General features: G+C 38.4%; 1 protein-coding gene and 1 pseudogene across 2 annotated transcripts in view; both read left to right on the forward strand.

The window, feature by feature from the left end:
• The window catches only part of CPA6 (carboxypeptidase A6), a gene marked incomplete at its 3' end in the record, with an annotated part of 380,639 nt that overhangs the window by 37,192 nt on the left and 320,630 nt on the right, over positions 1 to 22,817 (forward strand). The gene's annotated exons all lie outside the window — the stretch shown is intronic.
• On the forward strand, positions 7,484 to 8,779 carry LOC308262711 (AP-2 complex subunit mu-like; annotated as a pseudogene). The gene has a single exon. The product of its transcript is annotated as an AP-2 complex subunit mu-like (transcript).

Below are 22,817 nucleotides of genomic sequence, written 5' to 3' on the forward strand. Positions count from 1 at the left end.
TCCATGTCCTTCAAAAAGAATAGGAACCTTGAAAATAAACCCATTGGTTCCATATACCCCTAAAGATAAGTATACAGAGTTCTGTATGTTTTTCAATTACTTTGGTATTTCAGAAAACCCTCATTTATTTACCAAGATAAAGATACACAGAGCCAGGCATGGTGGTGCACGCCTGTAATTCCCGTACTTGAGAGGCTGAGACAGGTTCCTGAGGAGGATCATGGGGTTGAGGCCAGCTCAGTAACTTACCAAGACCCTCAACAACTTAGGGAGGCCTTGTTTGTAAACAAAAACTAGAAAGGGGTAGGAGTGTAGCTCAGAAGTAGAATGCCTCTGGGTTCAATCCCCAGTCGGGGTGGGGGGGGACAAAAGCAAGATACACAAAATCATGAGGGCTGTATGCTTCTTTGCTTTGGGCTAAAACAGTACTAATTTGATTCAGGAATGCTGGTTATGTTTTCATGATGAGAAATATTCCTTGACTCTAATTTTTCTTGAATAAGCAGTTGAGAAGTATTTAAATCACACAACTTTTACACACATGAAGTTCGAGGAAGAAAATCAAAATGGGGTCTTGAGCTGGCCATGAAGAGCAGGAGCCACTGAGCTGCTGGCGACTGCAGTGAAGTTCCGCCTCCTCAATAATCCTGGTGCAGAAGTCAGGACATTCTGCCCTGAACAGAGGGTTACAGTTCTTCACAGGGAAATTTTAAAAAATGAGCCCTTTGTTGCTTGCCACCCTTGAGTTTGGTCTTAGCCACAACTTCACACATTCCTAAGTTGCATTTTGGGTCTGTGTAAAGTAACTCTTCAGAGTTTTTTTTTTTTTTTTATCTTATTATATGGGGAATCGGAATAACTGCTCTGACCTTCCACTATAGCTCTCTGTTGTATTGGTGAAAAGGAGAGCTGTAAGATCAGATGCAGCTAAGCAAGATAAAATAACCACTAGACTATAAAACATTTGCATACCATCATGTACGACTATGCATTCATTTTGTTTTGTTCACAGTCCGGGAGATTGAACGCAAGAGCACTCTTATCACTGAGCTACATCCTCAGCCATTTTTGTTTTTTGAGACTGGGTGTTTACTGAGTTGCCCAGGCTGGCCTCAAATTTGTAATCCTCCTGCCTCAGCCTCGTGAGTCACTGAGATTACAAACGTGTGCCACCACGTTCAGGTTACACTCTATTGTTCTTTAAAGAATTTGAGGTGTATTCTCTGATCATACAGTTTTCTAGTCATGGTGTGTCTTTCCCTTAAAACTAAGAAATAAGTGGCTAATAATGATGATTGGCTAATGATATTTCAGATTTAAAAATCAAATATTACCTATTTGTTAGATATTGAGCCAGGGACTTTTTAAAGTATACTTTTTAAAATTAATGATATTGTTTTCTTTTACAAATGAGGCTCACCAAGATTAGATAACTTGATTCATAAGTTCTCAATAGCATCCTACAACTGAAGCTATAACATTCCAGGCAGCCAGGATTGTATCTAAGTTTCCCATTGTGTTCTCAGTAGCCAACACAACACTGACCTCTAATAAATATGTCGGCGAGGATTAAATGAATAAATCTATCTAACTTCTAACTTCCTGCCCTTTTCACAATGCCCTGTTTCCTCTGAAATCACCCAAGGTGAAAAAGTAATTATATCCATCTGTGATAATTACATATTGTGTAAATAATTATATCTATTATAGTCCATGATCAGAATGGTATTATAGTCTATAAAACTGGGGCTCTCCTGCTTACAAGAGTTCAACTTGTGATTTTTTTTTAACTTTACCATGGCATGGATATAATACACATTGAGTAGAAACTGAACTTTGTGTTTTAAATTTTGAACTTTTCCTGGGCTAGCAATATGTGACAGGACACTCACCATACTGGGTGGGGTGAGGCACTGCAGCTCCTCTGCACCTTCACCATTGCCAGGGCAAATGACACACACTTCGTGCCTTACTGTGTGGCTAAGCTATGGCATTTGGTAGGCTAGGTATATCAAGTGCAGCTTCAACTCACAATATTTTCAACTTAATCAGGACTTCTACTTTTATGATATTATCCCCATCATAAAACAGAGAAGTATCTGTACACTTCTGGCCCTTGTCTTATTTTTATTTGTTGATGACATAAGGAAGGGTACTTGAAGAATATGGAAACAATCATAAATCCATGGTGGAGGGTCAGCATTTATGTCTGAGTGTCAGCATGTTGCTGGAGGAAACAAAACAGACCTATTCATTCTGAGGTATTTTTCTTAGACAGCAGTATCTAAAATGCAACTACCTTGAAGCCAAATTATTTCCCATGTTCCCTGTCAATATTTTTAGTTGTTGATGTTTTAGAGCAGTAAAAACATACTCTCTGTGACCCTCAACTAAAGTACTGAAGGGAAAGAGGGAGATAGATGACCCATGCTATAAAAGTCATCTGCAGGGTGGAACTGCTCCAACTTTACCCATACTTTTGTTGACTATACTGCATTGTTCTGGCCTTGAAATTCTAGCTCTAAGGATTCATTTGTCTCCTTAGAAATACCAAAAAAATTTTTACAGCATCCACTGACTTGCATGTCCTTTACAAATCCCCAAACTATAAACCCTTTCCACTTTTTTTTATTTATCCAGAGAAATGCCAGCCAGTTATTATTGGAGAAAATGACTATATTGATTCAGAACAATGATTTATATTAGCTTAGCAAATACAGTTTGGGGTCAATTACCAGATAGTAGTTTTTCTTTCAGAGTTTATAAACTCTCTGTATTTGTAAAACTAAAAGAATGTGTGCTATTTGACTTGCGACCATGATTATTCAGTTAGCCATTTTAAGTAAATATATAAACATCTGGCTCTAGAGAGCAGTAAAGACATCAGAGCTTCAGGTCTGTAAATAGTGCAGTCCATTAAAGGTATATTAGAGTGTTTAAAATAGACTTTTAACATATTGTTTGGAGAAGTATATAAGAATAACCCTGTGTTTATAAGCTTGATGATTGCATAAGCCAAATGTAATATTTATGCCAGAGATTGATAAACTATTTTAAAGTTATGGATCTCTTTCTGGTTCAAATGAATATAAAATACCCACTTTCCAAAAATGAAAACACAAACTTTTATGTACAATTTGAGAAGATTCTCCAACTTCTGAAGCTTTTCTATCTTAGTTAAGACTATAAATGCTACTCTTATCTTTAGGTTGCAAGCCTACTTGGACTTAAAATTCTGTGTAAAAGATTATTTATTTACTTGCCTGTTTTTTTTAACTGAACTATTTTTTATTACCTTCGTATGGCTACCAGAAATAAAAATCACACAGCATTTTGAAAAAGAGTTTTTATAAATGTAGCATATGATAGCATGCCATTCTTCTAGGGCCAGTTCCATTCAATTACATAGTGGATTACACTGCTCACCTTATGCAGAGTGGCTTGTGTGAGCCTCTGACATTTCCAGTGCGTGGTTTCCTCTGCAGTTTTGATTTTCCACATTTGGAAAATCAAAAGGTACTGGACCAGAATGTAGTAATGGGAATTTTAAACACAAGTTTAAAACTGCTTTTCCCAACTAATTTCATTGTGACATTAGTTAAAATAGTCTCGCCATGCCCAGCGAGGTGGTGCACGCTTCTAATCCCAGCGTGTGGGATGCTGAGACAAGAGGTTTACACAGGTTTGAAGCCAGCCTCAGCTACTTAGTAAGGCTCTCAGCAACTTAGTGAGAACCTGTTCCCAAATAAAGTATAAAATGGGTCTGGGAGTATAGTCTGGAGGTAGAAAAGCCCCTGGATTCCACCCCCAGTAACACACACACACACACACACACACACACACACACACACACACACACAGTCTGGGCATAAGTGTCTTTGCTTTCCCAGGTAGTGACCATTATCAAGGATGCTCTGAATGGCACAAAGGGCTTATAACATTCAGTCCTCTTGGAGAGAGGAGAGGTATCCTTGAAATGAGTAATAAAATTAGAAAATGGTGAATTATTCAGTTTAGATACGGAGTGGGGAGACATATTGATTTGTGTTGATACAGACAGCAAGCAGAAAATCAGATGATTACAGGCTAAACGTGTATTTCTTCAAATGTGTTACCAAATGTATTTGCTCAAAACACATATTAATGTTCCCAAAGAGTACCTTGGAGAATCTTGAGTTGGAGTAATCATGGGAAATTTCCTTAGGAAAAGAGAATCTTGAGAGATAGGTAGATTTGAGTGCTATCAGGAATCACTTGTACCAGAACTACCAGGGGTTATTAAAAAAATTAAAATCAATTACCAAGTCCTACCTTTGTCCTACCAAATCATAATTTTTTTGTCTAAGGCCCTGGATCTCTGCCATTTTACAGAAGGTTATTTTTATGCACAGTGAGGCATGGCAACCACCATATTTTTATAGACATGATGAAGAGGGAAGGAGTTCATTATTATCTAGTCAGATTAGTACTGAATAATTAAATGCTTTGGGCTCTTCTTGGGGGGGGGCTCTTTGACTTTAATCTCAAAGTCTTAGAACTTAAAAAGAAAAAAAAGTTACAAGATTTTTGTATATTGTGACATCTACTAAGCTATTGTTTCTTGGACCTGATAGGATGAATGCCTAGTATTTACACTATAGTCATTTAAGGTTTTATTTTTATTTTATTTTATTTTATTTTGGTGGTACTGGGGTTCCTGGAAGCCCTTTTATCTCCGGGCTACACTCCCAGACCTATTTTTACATTTTTATTTGGAAACGGTCTCCTAAACCAACGCGCGCTGGCTTCGAACCTGCATGATCCTCCTGTCTCTGCCTCCCAAGCGCGGGGATTACAAGCGTGCGCCACCACGCCCGGCTATTTTTTATTTTTTTATTTTTTATTTTTTGTGGTACTGGGGTTCCTGGAAGCCCTTCTACCTCCGGGCTACACTCCCAGACCTATTTTATTTTTGGAAACAGGGTCTCTTAAGCCAGCTTGGGTAGCTTTGAACCTACGCTATCCGCCTGTCTCTGCTTCCCAAGCACGGGAATTACAAACGTGCGCCACCACGCCCGGCTTAAGGTTTTATTTTATAGTTTTAAATATTTACTTGCTGCCATACAACTGTGATTCAAAAAATTCAAGTTCTCTCATGTATATGTAAGTTACACACATATAGTTTATTTTGGATTTTTATTGAGGTGCAGAAAATTGGAAGCTTTATATATCAGACTTCATAGAAATAAAGCAAGAGAAGGAATTAATTATAAAATTAAGCTTCATATTTTTGAAGGCTAGCTAACTCTATGTCCAAGAAAGTGCTTGATTTTAAAAATCCTATTTTTCCTCAGTAAAGAACTTAAGAAATTGAAAAGATAATCTTAAATCCTTCTTCTGTGAAACTGAACATCATTTTCCTCAAGAGAAAAAGTGAAGGGAACTTACTTTTAAGTCTCTACCAAGGCTCTGGTCCTTTATATTACCTATCTCATTTAATCTATACAACAACTCAACAAACAAGGTGATACATCCTTGAGTTATTTATGTAGGCTAAGAAAATGAAGTGGAAGAAGTTAGAAAGCTTCCTTAAGTTTTATGGCTAAGTTGGCAAAGCCAGAATTTTAACATTTGTTAGGTTTTTGGTTTCTCCAGGAGATCCCATTGCCTCTCGACAGTGTCTCCAGCCCAAGGCTCTCTGTGTGTTCCTAGTCACAGAACGTTTCTGTGAAGGGCAGCAGTCCCAGCCTCAGCTGGGGAAGGTTTGTGGACTTGGGAGTTCCCATCAGCCTCCTGGTGCTCACCACAGGCCCATCAGTACTAACAACAGTAATTACCAACATGGACTTAGGTTTGACGGTATCTAGCAGCCTAACCTAATCCAGTAATACAATCATTCTGAGATTGTTTACTCAGTTGCAAAATGGAATAATGTCTACCTCTGAATTGTGTAGCTTTCTTTAACAGTATTAGTAAAGTAGAATTTATATGCAATGAAATCACTTACTTCGTATGCAGTTCCATGAGCTAGACAATGTATTTAGTTGGACAACTGCCACTGCAGTCTAGTTTCTAGTTTTAGAACATTTCATCACTCCAAAAAGTACCAAAGAAGCCCCTGTTTTTGTCAATCTCCAGCACAGTTCTTGGTCCTACAACCATTTATCTGCTTACTGTCACAATTATGTTCAAAGACATAAGGTAGCAAATGGATTAAAAACCAGAATTTGTCTATCTGCTGCCTGCAAGAAACACACCTTATAAGTAAAGATACTCACAGTCTAAAGGTGAAGGTATGGAACAAGGTAATCCATGCCAATGGAACTCTAAGACAAGCATGAGTAGTAACTATGATGTCAGAAAAATTAGACTTCAAGCCTAAACTTATCAGAAGAGATAAAGCAGGCCCTTTTTTTTTACTGGTAAAAGGAACAAATCAGCAAGAGAAAATAAGGATAGTCAACATTTATGCTCCAAACATAGGTGCAGCCACTTTTATAAAACTCTTTGTGACATTAAGTCACATATAGATCCCAATATAGTAATATTGGGAGACTTCAACACTCCTCTCACACCACTAGACTGATCTTGTAGACAAAAGGTCAGTAAAAATGTCTCACACCTAAAGAACACCATAAACCAAATGGACCTATTAGATATATACAAACTATTATAGCCAAATACAGCTGAATTCACATTTTTCTTCGCTGCTCATGGAATTTTTTCCAAAATATATCACATCCTGGGAAAAAAAGTGAGCACTAAAAAATTCAAAGAATGTGACATAATCCCCTGCGCCTTTTCAGACCACAGTGGAATGAAACTAGAAATCAATTATCGTAAGACCCAGAGTAACACCACACTGCTGAAAGAGAAATAGATCACTGAAGAAGTAAGGGGAGAAATTAAGAAATTGCTAGAAACAAATGAAAATAGAGGCACAGCATATTAAAACCTCTGGGATACCTTGAAGGTGCTGAGTGCTCATATAAGAACAGAAAATTACCAAATAAGTAACCTAATGACATACCTCAAAGCTCTTGAAAAACAGGAATAGTCTAATCCCAAAGCCAGTAGAAGACAGAAAATTATTAAAATCAGAGCAGAAATCAATGAAGTAGAGAATAAAAAAATTACAGAAAATCAACAAAACCAAAACCTGGTTTCTCAAAAATATAAACAAAGTAGATAAACCACTAGCCAACTTAACAAAAAGAAAATCAACCCAAATTACTAAAATAAGAGATGAATAAAGTGATATTACCACTGACAGCATGGAAATCCATTGTATTATTAGAAACTACATTGAGTAAATTGAGTCAAGATATAGAAAATTTAATCTGACCAATAGCAATCAAAGAGATTTAAGCAGCAATAAAGAGCCTTTTAAGAATATAATAAATAAGGGGTGGATATCTTGGGATCGGTGCAGTGGCCGGCCGGTCGAGCCGGGGGCCGCGGATGCCAGGTCTATTCTCAGAGCCGAGGAGACTGAGCTGCCACAATGATTGGAGGCTTATTCATCTATAATCACAAGGGGGAGGTGCTTATCCCCGAGTCTACCGAGATGACATTGGAAGAAATGCAGTGGATGCCTTTCGGGTCAATGTTATCCACGCAGGGCAGCAGGTGCGCAGCCCTGTCACAAACATTGCCAGCACCAGCTTCTTCCATGTTAAGCGGTCCAACATCTGGCTGGCAGCTGTCACCAAGCAAAATGTCAATGCTGCCATGGTCTTCGAGTTCCTCTATAAGATGTGTGATGTAATGGCTGCCTACTTTGGCAAGATCAACGAGGAAAACATTAAGAACAATTTCGTGCTCATATATGAGCTGCTGGATGAGATCCTGGACTTTGGCTACCCACAGAACTCAGAGACAGGCGCACTGAAAACCTTTATCACCCAGCAGGGCATCAAGAGTCAGCATCAGACAAAAGAAGAACAGTCCCAGATCACCAGCCAAGTGACCGGGCAGATCGGCTGGCAGTGGAAGGGCATCAAATATCGCCGGAATGAGCTCTTCCTGGATGTGTTGCAGAGTGTGAACCTGCTCATGTCCCCACAGGGGCACCCATGTATCAGGCCTGGTTGTAATGAAGAGCTACTTGAGTGGCATGCCCGAGTGCAAGTTTGGGATGAATGACAAGATTGTCATTGAAAAGCAGGGCAAAGGCACAGCTGATGAAACAAGCAAGAGCGGGAAGCAATCAATTGCCATTGATGACTGCACCTTCCACCAGTGTGTGTGACTCAGCAAGTTTGACTCTGAACGGAGCATCAGCTTTATTCCACCAGATGGAGAGTTTGAGCTCATGAGGTACCATACCACCAAGGACGTCATCCTTCCTTTCCGGGTGATCCCTCTTGTGCAGGAAGTGGGATGCACCAAGCTGGAGGTAAAGGTGGTCATCAAGTAAAACCTCAAGCCTTCACTGTTGGCCCAGAATATTGAGGTGAGGATCCCAACCCCACTGAACACAAGTGGTGTGCAGGTGATCTGCATGAAGGGGAAGGCCAAGTACAAGGCCAGCGAGAACGCCATTGTGTGGAAGATCAAGCGCATGGCAAGCATGAAGGAATTGCAGATCAGTGCAGATATCGAGCTGCTGCCCACCAACGACAAGCAGAAATGGGCTCGGCCCCCCATTTCCATGAACTTTGAGGTGCCATTTGCGCCCTCTGGCCTCAAGGTGCGCTACTTGAAGGTGTTTGAACAGAAGCTGAACTACAGCGACCACGATGTCATCAAATGGGTGTGATACATTGGCCGCAGTGGCATTTATGAAACCCACTGCTAGCTGCCCAGGGGCAGCTAGTCCGCTTCCCCACCCACTCTCTTCCACAGGTCCAGGTGCCTCTGCCACCACACATCAGTGTCTCCTCCCTTCTGCTTTGCTGCCTCCCCTTTGCACCAGCCCCTGAGTCTAGGTCTGGACAACTGCACTGTGAGACTGGTGGAGCAGTCCCTGGACTCCCTGAGCAGGGTGGTTTCAGGGGCTCCCACTCTTCCAAATCAATCTGTCTGTCCTGGCCTACTGCCAGACTCTTTGAGTTCTATGACTAAAGCCAGGTGGGCCCCCTCTCCTCCGAACCCCTGTGGCCACACCTCTGGAGTGGGAGGGTTGGCTGCCCCTCACCTCAGAGCTTCCCCAAAGGCCAGTAATGGATCCCTAAACCTCAGTCCCTCTTATGCTTTGGGATAGTGTGAGCTTCATTTTGTACACATGTGACTTCGTCCAGTTATAAACCCAATAAACTCTGTAGAGTGAAAAAAAAAGAATATAATAAATAAAAGTAACATAGTATGTTTTTACATCTTTAATTTATTATGGTATTTTTTAGTTCATGTTATTTGTAGCTTGTATCAGAATTTCAATCACTTTTATTACCGAGTAGTATTATGTTATGAATATACCACATTTTATCTCCCCATCAGTTTATGATCATTTGGGTTGTTTTCAATTTTTGCTATTATGAAAAGGCTACTGTAAATATTAAGCATACTGGTGTAGAAATGGGTTCTCACTTTTCTTAGGTAGATACTTAATAATAGAATTACTGGGCCATAAAGTAAGTACATGTTAGACATTATAAGTTTCTGTCAAACTGTTCAAAGTAGCTGTATCATTTTGTTTTCCTGCCTTGCTTCATACTCTTACAACACTTGGTATTGTCAATATTTTTAATATTTTCTATTCTAGTGGATATGTACTGATTTTCAATGTGGTTTTATTTTTTATCTCAATTAAATAAATCATGACCAATTATTTTGAGCTTCATTTTATGTGTGTTTATATATATTTGTGTATCTTCTTCTGAGTACTCAAATTATATATCTTTTATGAAGTGTTTATTTCAAATTGTATATCTTGTTTTATAGCTCACTATATGGTCATCCTGGTGAATAGCCCCTGTGCACTTCAGAAAAGGGAATATTCTGTTGGTATTGTAGTGGGCCCTATAAATGTCAAGTTAATTGATAGTGTTATCCAGATTTTCTGTTCATTCTATTTATTCCATCAATCTCTGAGAAAAGTGTTTAAATCTCCAACTCTTAAGTATTGGTTTATCTATTTGTTCTTTTATTTCTGGAGAGTTTTGGTTCATGTATTTTGGAAGTCTGTTGTTATAAAGCACATGCATTTATAATTATTTAATATTCTGACATATTGATCCTTTGAAATTGTGAAATATCGTTCTTTGTCTCTAGTACTTAATTTAATTGGTTTTCAGTCAATCTTGTACACATCAGCTTTAAGTCCAATAATAAAGCTTCATTTTTTTATTTTAGGCAGTCTTATTTCTTTTAAAAATTAAAATGTGGATTTGCATATGTGTGTATGAATAGAAGTCTATATGTGTATACACATGTATATATCAATATATACATTAAAATTTAAATGTACATATACTCACATTTCTGATTTCTTCCACTGGATCTGAGTAACCATCTCATTATTCCTTTAAACCTGAAAATCTCTTTTAGCATTCCCCATAGGACAGCTCCATTACCAGTTAGTTATTTCAGTCTTTGTTTATCTGAAATTAGCTTTATTTTGTCCTTATTTTCAAATAACTATTCTCTGTGAAGAAAATTCTTGATTGATAGGTTCATTTTCTTCTAGCACTTATTTTTGTTTTTGTTTCGGTACTGGAGATGGAACCAAGGGACATGCTACCTCCAAACTGCACCCCAGCCCTATTTTTTTATTCTTTATTTTGAAGCAGGGTCTCACTGAGTTGCAAAAAGGGCCTCACTAAGTAGCAAACTATGATCCTCTGGTCTCAGCCTTCTGATTGTTGTGATTACACACATGTGGCACCACACCTGTCTTCTTCTAGCACTTTGAATAAGCTATTACAATGTCTTGTAGCCTCCATCATTTCTAATGAGAAGCTCCCCATTATTTATATCACTGTTTCCCTATTAAGTGATGAGTCGTTTTTACCTGCTGCTTTCAAGGTTTTCTCATTATCTCTAACTTCAAGGAAATCGATTCCCATAGGTCTGCTGTATTTCCGCTAGTTTATCCTGCTAAAGATTTATTGAACTTTTAGATTTGTAAGTTAATTTTCTTCACCAAATGTGGATATATTTGAGTCATTAGTTTCTAAAAATTGTTCTGACCTTTTCTCTCCATTACTGGCATTTTATGTGTTTGTAGTTGTCTTTAATAATTTTTCCAGTACATAGTCATTTTCTATGAAGAATCATCTGACCTGTTTATCTTGTCATTATTAGAAGTATAGTCCTTATGATTAATTTATGGATAAAAGGTAATGACATGGCCGGGCGTGGTGGCGCACACTTGTAATCCCCGCGCTTGGGAGGCGGAGACAGGAGGATCTCGCAGGTTCGAAGCCAGCCGTGCTGGCGTAAGAGACCCTGTTTCAAAAATATAAAATGGGTCTGGGAGTGTAGCCCGGAGGTAGAAGGGCTTCCAGGAACCCCAGTACCACCAAAAAAAAAAAAAAAGTAATGACATTACAAAAAGTAGTAGCAAGAGAATGATCACTATTTCCATAACTGTTATTACATTTTAGTAGACTCTTTTTTTAAATTTTTATTGGTGCACTGTATTCATACATCATAATGGGATAAAAAAAACTTGTGTAGACATACATGCACACATAGCCCAGTTAGCCCCTACACAATCCCCACCACATTCCTTCCCCATCCCTCCTTCCCATGCTTGGCTTAGTGTTTGACATCTAATATTATAGTAATTTATCCAAAATTAACAATGATAATCTCACATAATGGATTCATTTGTCTAATATCAAGCTTTTGATGACTTAGAGATAACATTTCAATATTTCTTTTTGCTATCTTTCTTACCAGAGGATATTTTTTTCTTTTTTTTAAGGTGAAACTACCATACTTTTTTTTTTTTCAGAAAAAAGTCTATTCTAACATGAAATATAAACTCTAAATACTCAAAACAATCTCAAAAAAGAACAAAGCTAGAAGATGTACATTTTCTGATTTCAAACCAAAAACAACAATAATTGAAACAGTGTATTAATGCTATAAAGGCAGATATATAAACCAGTGGAGTAAAATAAAAAGCCTAGAAATAAATTCTTCCATATATAGTCAAGTTTTTTTTGACAAGGTTTCCAAGAACATTTGGTGAAGGAAATAATAATTTTTCACTAAATATTGTTGAAAAATAATAATTGCATGAAAAAGAATAAAATTGGACCTTTACCTAACACCATATACAAATATTAACTTAAAATAGATAAAAGACCTAAATGTAAATCTTAAGACTATAAACCTTTAGAAGAAAACCTGGGTCATAAAACTTCACAAAATTGAAATTGGCAGTGATTTCTTGGATATGATTTCAAAAGCACCGGCACCAAAAGAATAAACAAACTTTCTAAAAAATAAAAAAATTATACATCCAAAGACAATGTAAACAGAGTTAAAAGTTACTGATAGAATGGGATAAAATATTTCCAAATGCTATATCTGAAGTTATATTAATATTCCAAATAGAAATCCTAAAAATTAGCAATAATAAAAACAAACAATACAATTTAGAAATAGGTAAAAGACTAAAATAAATAATGAATCTCCACAGATAACCAATCTTAGTTGTCTGCTGGATGGAAAATCTTGTTTTCTGGTTCTGATGTGTATTACCTATTTCTTCTTTGTAGTTAATCTCTCTGAGTATTTTCTCTAGTGCTGGTTTTGAAGACATAAATTCCTTCAGTTTCTGTTTGTAATGGAAATGTCTTATTTCCCCATTTATTTTGATAGATAGTTTTTCTGGGTAGGAAATTTTTGGCTGGAAGTTGTTTTCTTTCAGAGATTGGAATATGTTGACTCGAAGCCCTTCTGGCTTTCATGACTTGGTTTGGGAAGTCTGGAGTGATTCTAATTGGTTTGCCTCTGAATGTCACTTGGCCTTTTGATTTTGTTGCCTTTAAGATTCTCTGCTTGGCTTCCACATTGGTCATTTTGACAATTATGTGGTGTGGGGATTCTCTTCTCTGATCCTGTCTAAAGGGAGTTCTATAAGTTTCCTGAACCTGTGTATCGTCCTTTTGCTCTATGTTTGGAAATTTTTCTGCCATTATTTCTTTGAAGAGATTATTGATCCCTTTGGTTTCACCTTCTTTTCTCTCCTCTATCCTAATTAATCTTAGGTTAGCTTTCTTAAAATGGGCCTATATTTCTTCAATGTCAGATTCATGCTGTCTGATTTTTTTCTAAGTTATAAATTATGTGATCATTTTTGGAGTGATCATATTCTTTCTTTTTTTTTACAGAATACTTTTTTATTTTTTATTTTTATTTTTTTAACAATTTTATTATTGAACATAAATAGTATACATTTAAACTATATTTGGTGCCCTCACCTCCCCCATTTTCCCTTCCCCCCTCCCACCAATGGTTGTCTAGGTTAACCATGTCTTATTCATAATTTTACACATGTTCAGCTGTAGACCCTCATTAATCAAAATCAGCCTTCCTCCTCTCCTATCTTTCCATTCAGACTTTGCTGGTATTTCCCATCCATTATCTGGAGTCTCACTGGTATCCTCTGTGTTTCCTAGTTTGGGCATGTTAGAGGAAACATATGTACCTTCTCCTTCTGTGCTTGGCTGATCTCACTTAACATAATGTTCTCCAGGGTTTTCCATCTTCTTGCAAATGATATAATTTTGTTCTTCTTTATGGCTGAATAGAATTCCATTGTGTGTATTTCCAACTGTTTTGCTATCCATTCATCTGTTGATGGTGGTCTGGGTTGGTTCCATATTTTGGCTATTACAAATTGTGCTGCTATGAACATAGGTATGCATATATTGCTGTATTTCTCTGAATTCCCCTTTGGAAAGATACCCAGGAGTGGTATAGCTGGATCATATGGTGGATCTATTCCCACCTTTCTTAGGAATCTCCACCCAGATCTCCATAGTGGTTGAACTAGTTTGCATTCCCACCAACAGTGTAAAAGACTTCTTTCCCCACATCCTCGCCAGAATTTGTTGTTTGATTTATGCTTGCCACTCTGACTGGGGTTAGATGGAATCTCAGTGTAGTTTTGATTTGCATCTCCCTGATGGCCAGTGATGAAGAGCATCTTTTCATGTATCTATTGGCCCTTTGTATCTCTTATTTTGTGAAGTGTCTATTTAGTTCATTTGCCCATTTCTTGATTGGGTTGTTTGTTTTGCTAGTGTAGAGTTTTTTGAGCTCTTTGTATATTCTGGATACTAGCCCCCTATGAGAATGGTGGCTAGTAAAGATCCTTTCCCATTCTGTTGGCTTCCTCTTTAGGTTATTGATAGTTTCCTTTGATGAGAAGAAACTTTTTAGTTTGATGTTATCCCACTTGTTTATTCTTGCTTTAATTTCCTGAGCTTTGGAGGTTTTGTTGAGAAAGTTACTTCCTGTGCCAATATGTTGTAGTGTTGAACCTATGCTCTCCTCTACTAACTTCACAGTCTTAGGTCTAATTTCTAAGTCTTTGATCCATCTTGAGTTGATTCCTGTGTTTGGTGAGATATAGGGGCTTAGATTCATCTTTTTACAAATGGTTAGCCAGTTCTCCCAGCACCACTTGTTGAAAAGGCTGTCTTTTCTCCAGCGTATGTGTTTGGCCCCTTTGTCAAAGATTAACTGACTAAAGATGTGTGGGTTTGTTTCTGTATCTTCTATTCTAATCCACTGGTCAGTATATCTGTTATTGTGCCAGTACCATGCTGTTTTTACTACTGTTGCTCCATTGTAAAGTTTGAAGTCTGGGATTGTAATGCCTCCTGCATATTTCTTATTGTTGAGAATTGCTTTGGCTATTCTAGGTCTTTTCTTTCTCCATATGAAGTTCATGATTGATTTTTCTAGGTCTCTGAAGAATGTCACTGGTATTTTAATGGGAATTGCATTGAACCTATATATCAGTTTTGGCAGAATGGCCATTTTGATGATATTTATTCTGCCTATCCATGAGCACAGGAGATCTTTCCATCTTCCAAGGTCTTCTTCAATTTCTTTTTTTTTCTTTTTTTTTTTTTGGTGGTACTGGGGTTCCTTGAAGCCCTTCTACCTCCGGGCTACACTCCCAGACCCATTTTTACATTTTTATTTTTTGGAAACAGGGTCTCCTAAGACAGCGCGCGCGGCTGGCTTCGAACCTGCGTGATCCTCCTGTCTCCGCCTCCCAAGCGCGGGGATTACAAGCGTGCGCCACCACGCCCGGCTTTAATTTCTTTCTTTAATGTTTTATAGTTTTTGTTGTAGAGGTCTTTTATATCTTGGGTTAGGTTTATTCCTAGGTATTTTATTGGTTTTGAGGTTATAGTGAATGGAATTGTTTTTTTGTTGTTGTTGTTGTTGTTTGTTTCTTTCATTGTGGATTCATTGTTGGCATAAAGAAAAGCCACTGATTTCTTTAGGTTGATTTTGTAACCTGCAACTTTGCTGAATTTGTCAATCAGCTCCAGAAGTCTTTTGGTTGAGTTCTTTTGGGTCTTCCAGATAAAGGATCATGTCATCTGCGAATAAGGATAATTTTAATTCCTCTCTTCCTATGTGAATTCCTTTGATTTCCTTCTCTTGTCTGATTGCTGCAGCAAGAGTCTCAAGAACTATATTAAAAAGGAGTGGAGATAGTGGGCATCCTTGTCTTGTTCCCGACTTTAGCGGAAATTCTTGGAGTTTTTCCCCATTCAATATGATGTTGGCTTTGGGTTTACAGTATATTGCCTTAATGATGTTGAAGTACTTTCCTTCTATCCCAATTTTTTGCAGTGTTTTTAACATAAATAGGTGTTGGAGTTTGTCGAATGCTTTTTCAGCATCTATTGCTATGATGATGTGGTTTTTGTTCTTGGTTATATTTATGTGGTGAATAACATGTATTGATTTGTGTATGTTGAACCAGCCTTGTTTTTCTGGGATGAAACCAATTTGGTCATGATCTATTATTCTCTTGATATAGTTTTGAATGTGTATAGCTAGTATTTTGCTTAGAATTTTTGCATCTATGTTCATTAAGGATATTGGTCTATAGTTTTCCTTTCTTGAGGTTCTTTATTTGGTTTGGGGATTAATGTGATACTGGCCCCATAGAAGGAATTTGGGAGAGTTCCATCTCTTTTGATTTCCCAGAATATGTTATGAAGTATTGGTATTAGTTGTTCACTGAAAGTTTTGTATAATTCAGCTGGGAACCCATCTGGGCCTGGGCTTTTCTTTGGTGGAAGAATTTTTATTGCCGTTTCTAATTCTTTGGTTGTTATTGGTTGGTTTAAGCTTGCTCTGTCCTCTTGGCTGAGTGTAGAAAGGTTAACTGTGCTTAGAAATCTATCAATTTCTTCCAGGTTTTCAAGTCTATTGGAGTATAAATTTTTAAAGTAGTTTCTGATAATCTTTTGAATTTCTTTGCTATCTGTGGTGATATCTCCTTTTTCATTTCTAATTTTGATAATTTGAGTTGATTCTCTTTTTCTTTTGGTTAGGTTGGCCAGGGGTTTATCAATTCTATTAATCTTTTCAAAGAACCAACTTTTTGTTTTATTGAGTCTTTGAATTGTTTTTTGTTGTTGTTGTTCTCTATTTCATTTATTTCTGCTCTAATTTTAATGATTTCTTGCCTTCTGCTGGCTTTGGGAATAGACTGTTGCAGAATTTCTAGGTCCTTGTGTTGTGTCATTAGCTTCTTTACTTGGTGGTTCTCTGTCCTTCTTATGTGGGCACTCAATGCAATAAACTTTCCTCTCAATACTGCCTTCATGGTGTCCCATAGATTTTAGTAGGTTGTATCTCTGTTTTCGTTTGTTTCCATAAATTTCTTTATTTCTTCCCTAATTTCTGCTCTTACCCATTCATCATTCAATAGTGTATCATTCATTCTCCATGAATTTGAATACTTCCTTTCGAGTTTCCTGTTGTTGATTTCTACTTTTATTCCATTGTGGTCTGAAAAGATGCAAGGAATTATATTACATCTTTTGAATTTGCTGGTATTTTCTTTGTGTTCCAGGATGTGATCTATTTTGGAGAAGGTTCCATGGGCGGCTGAGAAGAATGTGTATTCTGTAGTTCCTGGTTGAAATACTCTGAAAATGTCTATTAGGTCCATTTGGTTTATGGTTTCCTTTAGTTCTAAAGCGTCTTTACTCATCTTTTGCCTTGAAGATCGATCCAGTGGTGTGTGAGGCATATTAAAGTCTCCCAGAATTATTGTATTTGGGTCTACTTGGGATCTTATGTCCAGAAGGGTTTGTTTTACAAATGTGGTTGCACCCACGTTTGGGGCATAAATATTTACTATCATTATATCTTCTTGGTGTATTGTTCCTTTTAATAAAAGGAAGTGCCCTGATTTGTCTCTTTTGATGTGTTTTAGTTTAAAGTCTGTTTTGTTGGATATCAGGGTTGCTACCCCTGCTCTTTTTTGGTCACTGTTGGCATGGTATATTTTTTCCCATCCTTTCACTTTCAGCCTGTGAATGTCTTTGGCTGTGAGGTGAGTTTCTTGCAGACAGCATATATTTGGATTATGTTTCCTAATCCACATTGCCAGTCTATGTCTTTTGATTGGTGAGTTAAGTCCTTTGACATTAAAAGATATTATTGAAATATAATTTTTTTCTGCCATTTTGTGTTCTGTCTACTCTTGGGTGGTGTGATCTTTCTTTTTTACTTAAATGACCCACTTATTAACTTCCTCTCTTCTCTGATTCTGAAGTCTGCTTCTTTTTTCTTCCTTATGGTTTATTTCTTTAAGAATTTTCTCTAGTGTTGGCTTTGAATTCATGAATTTTTTGAGATTCTGTTTATCCTGAAAGACTTTGGTTTCCCCATTGATCTTGAATAGCAGTTTTGCTGGATAGATGAGCTTTGGTTGGAAGTTATTTTCTTCCAGGGTCTGAATCACGTCGTACCAGTCTCTCCTAGCCTTCATGACCTGGGTTGTATAGTCTGGGGTGATTCTTATTGTTTTGCCTCTATATGTCACCCTTCCTTTTGCTCTCACTGCTTTTAAGATTCCTTCCTTGGCTTCTGTGTTGGTCATTTTGGTTATTATGTGGCGTGGAGTGGTCTTTCTTTGGTCCTGTCTCAGTGGAGTTCTGTATGCCTCCTGGACATGAAGGTTCAAGTCTCTTTCCAGATTTGGAAAATCCTCTGAGATTATTTCCTTAAAGACATTACAGATGCCCTTGGTCTGTACCTCTATTCCCTCTTCAATGCCTATTATCCATAAGTTAGGACACTTCATATTATCCCATATTTGCTGGATGTTTAGGTTTTGTTGCTGTAGAGATTTCTGTATATCGCTGACTGTGTTTTCGGTTTGGGATGTACTGTCTTCTAATATTGATATTCTGTTTTCCATTTCATCTAATCTTCCAGAATTTCTTTCTATTGCTGTCTTCATTTCACTTATTGCCTCTTTCATTTCATTCCAGACCTCTTTCTGATTCTTTTTTAGTGTTGCTATCTCAGCTTTAACCTCCTCTATACTTGTTTTAAATCCTTTAATCATATTGAACATCAAGAATCTGAACTCCCCTTCTTGCATTTCTACTAGGTCAGTATTCATGATTTCTGCTGTCTCTTCATAATTTCTGGTTCTCATATCTATAGCATTCTCTGTCCTGTTTTTCTGGTTTCTACCCATCGATCGTGAGTATTATGTTTAGTCCAATCTTAAAATTAGGAGTTTAGGGGTATCAGCAAGTCAGCAGATCTTTTCCAGTTGAAGGTGGGTGATGTGGGAGTAGCTGGGGTGATGGGTAAAGGAGTCAGATTAGGTAGAGGATATGTTTGGGTTGAGAAAGACTTTAAGTATGATAAGGTAATATCTTGCTAAGAATGAGAGAGAGAGTTAACTAGTAGGACTATTGTCATTAGTAGAGTAAGTAAGGATATATGAAATACTTTGAGTATTAAACAAGGATGTATATAATGGGGAATAGTTTTGGGGGAGAAGAGTATGTAGGTTAGTGTGGAAAAGTTTGTAAAGGGGGGTGATGGAAGGAGCAGGCAACATAAAAAATAAATCCACACAAGATACGAAGGCTATTATGTAATTCAAGAAAAAGAAAGGAAAAACCAGTCAAATGAGGAGAACGAAAAAAGGAAGGAAAGAGAAAGAAAGAGGAAAAAAGGACAAGAATAAAATAAAAGAAACTAGCAGCTGTGTGAAATCAGAAAATAAGGCACACTCTCAAATATTTATATAAAAAAAAAGTTAAAGTAAAAGAAGGGTGGGTTAAGAAAAAAATATATAAAACAGCAATAACCATACCAAAAACAAAAGCACTGTAAAAGCAAAACAAAACAAAACATCCACAATAAAAGTAAAACAAACAGTCCTACTTATTTACAAATATGGGGTCAGGTCCATATAATATTTGCGTATTGATTGCTTTGGTAGCTTTCAGAATATAGTCCAATGTCTCTTAGTTTTCTTTGTACTCTATTTTTATCTTCTTAGGTCACTCTGGGTGTTTGGACACCTTTCTTTCCTTTAACTGCTTTGGGTTTATGTGTCAGGATATCTGGTTTCACTGTTATTAGATTCTGTACAAATCTCAGGTTCTGCGAAATTCCAACCTGTAGTTAGCACCTCTGCACTCACCACACTCGACTCCCACCTGGGCTTTTCTACAGCAGGGGTGGAGGATGTCCAAAGTATACTTGAAGCCTCCCCCTGAGGTCCTTTGCAGATATTGTGTCTCGATGGATTTTCCTGTGTCTCTGGAAATTCCAACTGGGCTAGCCAGTGTGGTCCCAAGATGTACCCTGGGCAAAGGGATGCCGGTTCCTGGATGCCCACACTTACTGCCAGAGCTCTACCTATTCCGAGAGTGCAGGCTGGGTGCACTGCTATTACTGGGCCCAGGTGTGAGTGGGTGCAGCTGCCTATTGCTGCTGCTATGCTCTTCCAAAGTGTATTGAGTTGTGTTCTCGATTAGAACTAAGCATCAGGCTACCGGGCGGGCAGGAACTCCCAGCGGTGGTCCAGGAGTGCAGGATAGGTGCGCAAGAGCCCGGGTGCACAGGCAGTGCGCGGTGACCAGCAGTGATCTCTGCCTCCCACAGGACGTAGGAGCTGGGGGTGCTCCAAGGAGATTTCTGGGGTGCACCAAGCTTTTGCTGCCTAGAAGGCAGGCTCCGATTTAGGGGTGGCAGTGGCGCAGGCACTAACTACAAGCAGGGGTCCGGGGCGCAGTCCGGGTGCGCGAGGACAATGCTGAGTTCGGAGGTGTGAGACAGATGCCCTGGGCCAGTGCTGGGGTTGGGGCTGGGGCGCACGCTAGGACCTGCACTTTCCCTGGATGCACTCAGGTACCTGGCTTCCTTGGTTCATGCTTCCGTGGTAGTCCCTGTGCTGTTGTGATCCAGTCGCTGGTGAGCACACAGAATTCTGACGTGGGTGCTGCTCACTGCTTAAGATGAGGTCCTATATCCATTTTCAGTCCCGGATTATTTTGCCGCGGTGACTTCAGTCAGAGCTCGGGAGTGCCGGCCCATTTGGGGTGGCAGGCAGCCGCACAGCCAGCCTGCGGTGGGCGTCCTGATTGTATCTGCAGCAGGTCCAGGTTCCGCCGATGTACCTGGATCTGTTTTGGTTCCTGGTATTTATTTTGTTGATTAAGACACTTCTTTCTAAGTAGTTGAACTTTATTTGTTTCAGCTACTGAGAAGTGCTGTGTCCCTCAGTCGCCATTTTGAATCTATCGGAGTGATCATCTTCTAGAGCGAGATTTTATTCTTCCTGTGGTCTAATTGATTGTTTATACTTTAAATTGAGGCCTTTACATCAATGATTGTTTCCTTTATTTCTTTTAGGCTCTCTCTAAATTCTTTTCAAAGGTCCTGTATTATTTCTACAGTTATATTCCTGATTTGATCTTCTGGAGATCTCTGAATTTCTGTTTTTTCAGGTTTTGATAATATGGGGTTGTAGGCATTCATTGCTCTATTGTTGTTCCTCTTTCCCATGATTTCAGAATTTTTTGCCTTCCCTGGATCACTACAACTTCTCTTAGGGTGTTCTGTATCTTGAGTTTGGTAATCTCAGCCGCCACTACTCCTTTACTGGATTGTATCGCAAAGTCTCAGACCCAGGGAGTTAATCAAGGCAGCATGAGACCGTGGGGGTGCCGGGCTGGACATTTTCCCATGGGGATTTGCGATTAGGGTGTGCTATCTCTGCCACCGCTACTCCTTCACTGGGTTGGATTGCAAAATCTCAGACCCAAGGAGATTATCAAAGCTGTGCAAGTCCCTTGGAGTGCAGTACAGGGATTTCTCCTTTAGGGGCTGCAATTTCACTCACGGTTATTGTGCGCACTGATCAGGAGCTGTCGCAGGGCGGGGTGAACTCATTGTTGCTGCTGGCAATATAGTGCCACTGCCATGCCCTCGGCTGTGAAGCTGGTGTATTTCTTTTCTGGTTTTGAGCTCCATTCTGAGTCCCTGGAAGGTGTAATAAGCTTGGCCACTGGGAGTTTTAGACTTTCTTTGCACTGAAAGAACTGCTGAATTACACCCGAAATATCTGCAGCTACTCATTTCAGCTCCTTATTTACCTTTCCTCTCTGGAGTCTGGTGCTGTGAGGGAAGATGGTGCGGCGTGGCTCCACCACTGCATTTGGGCTTGATTTCTTTTCTGGTCTCTGGTTGTTCTTCTAGTCTTTTTTTCTCTGTCTCTTGTGTTTACATTTTTTCCCCTCTGTTGCTAGTGTTTTCTGGCTATGAAAAGCACTGATTTTGTGGCAATAGAGATCGAGTTTTAGCAGGACTCATAAATGCTGCTTTTCTCGGTCGCCATCTTCCCAGAAGTGTCCAGTTTAGGAGATTTTGAATCCCTCATCAGGCCCTCAGTATTACTTGATTGTTATCCCCTTTGGGACAAGAACCTCAAAACTATATGTTGAGAAATCCATCTCAACCCTCAGGGTGCCCTCTTATCTAAGAATGAAAATTATCTTATCTCAGGTTACCTATTTATCACATACAAATGATCTTATTTTCTATGTGTGCCATGATATTGAAAAGGTTTAGGAAGCTCTACTCTAGGTAACAATCCAGGATAAGATCCCTACTGAGTCCTCTAGATCTATTTCTAGCATGTCATTTAGGAACAAAACTTTCACAGAACTTTTTCAAAGTTCTCTAAACAGAAATTCACCTATATTTATATGACATGTATTAGTCAAGGCTCTCAAGAAAAATCCTATAGGATATATGTTGATAGATATTTATTATGAGGAATTAGATCAAATGATTATGGAGGAAGAGATGTCTCATGATCAGCCATCTACAAGCTAGAGGACTCAGAAAGCTGATGGTGTATTTCTGGTCTATACTTGAAGGCAGGAGAACAAGGAAGCCAATGCTGCAGGTCCTAGCTCAAGTTCAAAGACAAGAAAACAAGCAGCAGTGATGTCCAGAGGTAGGAGAAGATGGATGTCCCAGCTTACCATAGGGAAATTTACCTTTATGTTGTATTAGGGCTTTCAGTGGATTGGATTATGATTATGCCTATTTACATTGATTAGGAAGATCTGTTTATTTAAACATATCAGTATCTGTAGATATAAATATAAAATAACCTGTAATTATTTTCTTTCTTTTAGTTTTTAAAGATGTATTTGTGTTGGTACATTGTAATTATATAACATAATGAGGTCCAGAGTAATAGAACATACATCCCATCGTACTTGGAGTGTTTCCCTCTGGACCCCCACTTACTTCCTCACCCTCCCTGTACATATTACTGAGATTGGTATTGATAATTTTATATATGTATATAGAATTATTGTAACAGTTTCCTTCATTAATTCTCCTTCACCTGC

Source organism: Muscardinus avellanarius (assembly GCF_963383645.1).
Source record: "Muscardinus avellanarius genome assembly, chromosome: 4".
Taxonomy (NCBI): Eukaryota; Metazoa; Chordata; class Mammalia; order Rodentia; family Gliridae; genus Muscardinus; species Muscardinus avellanarius.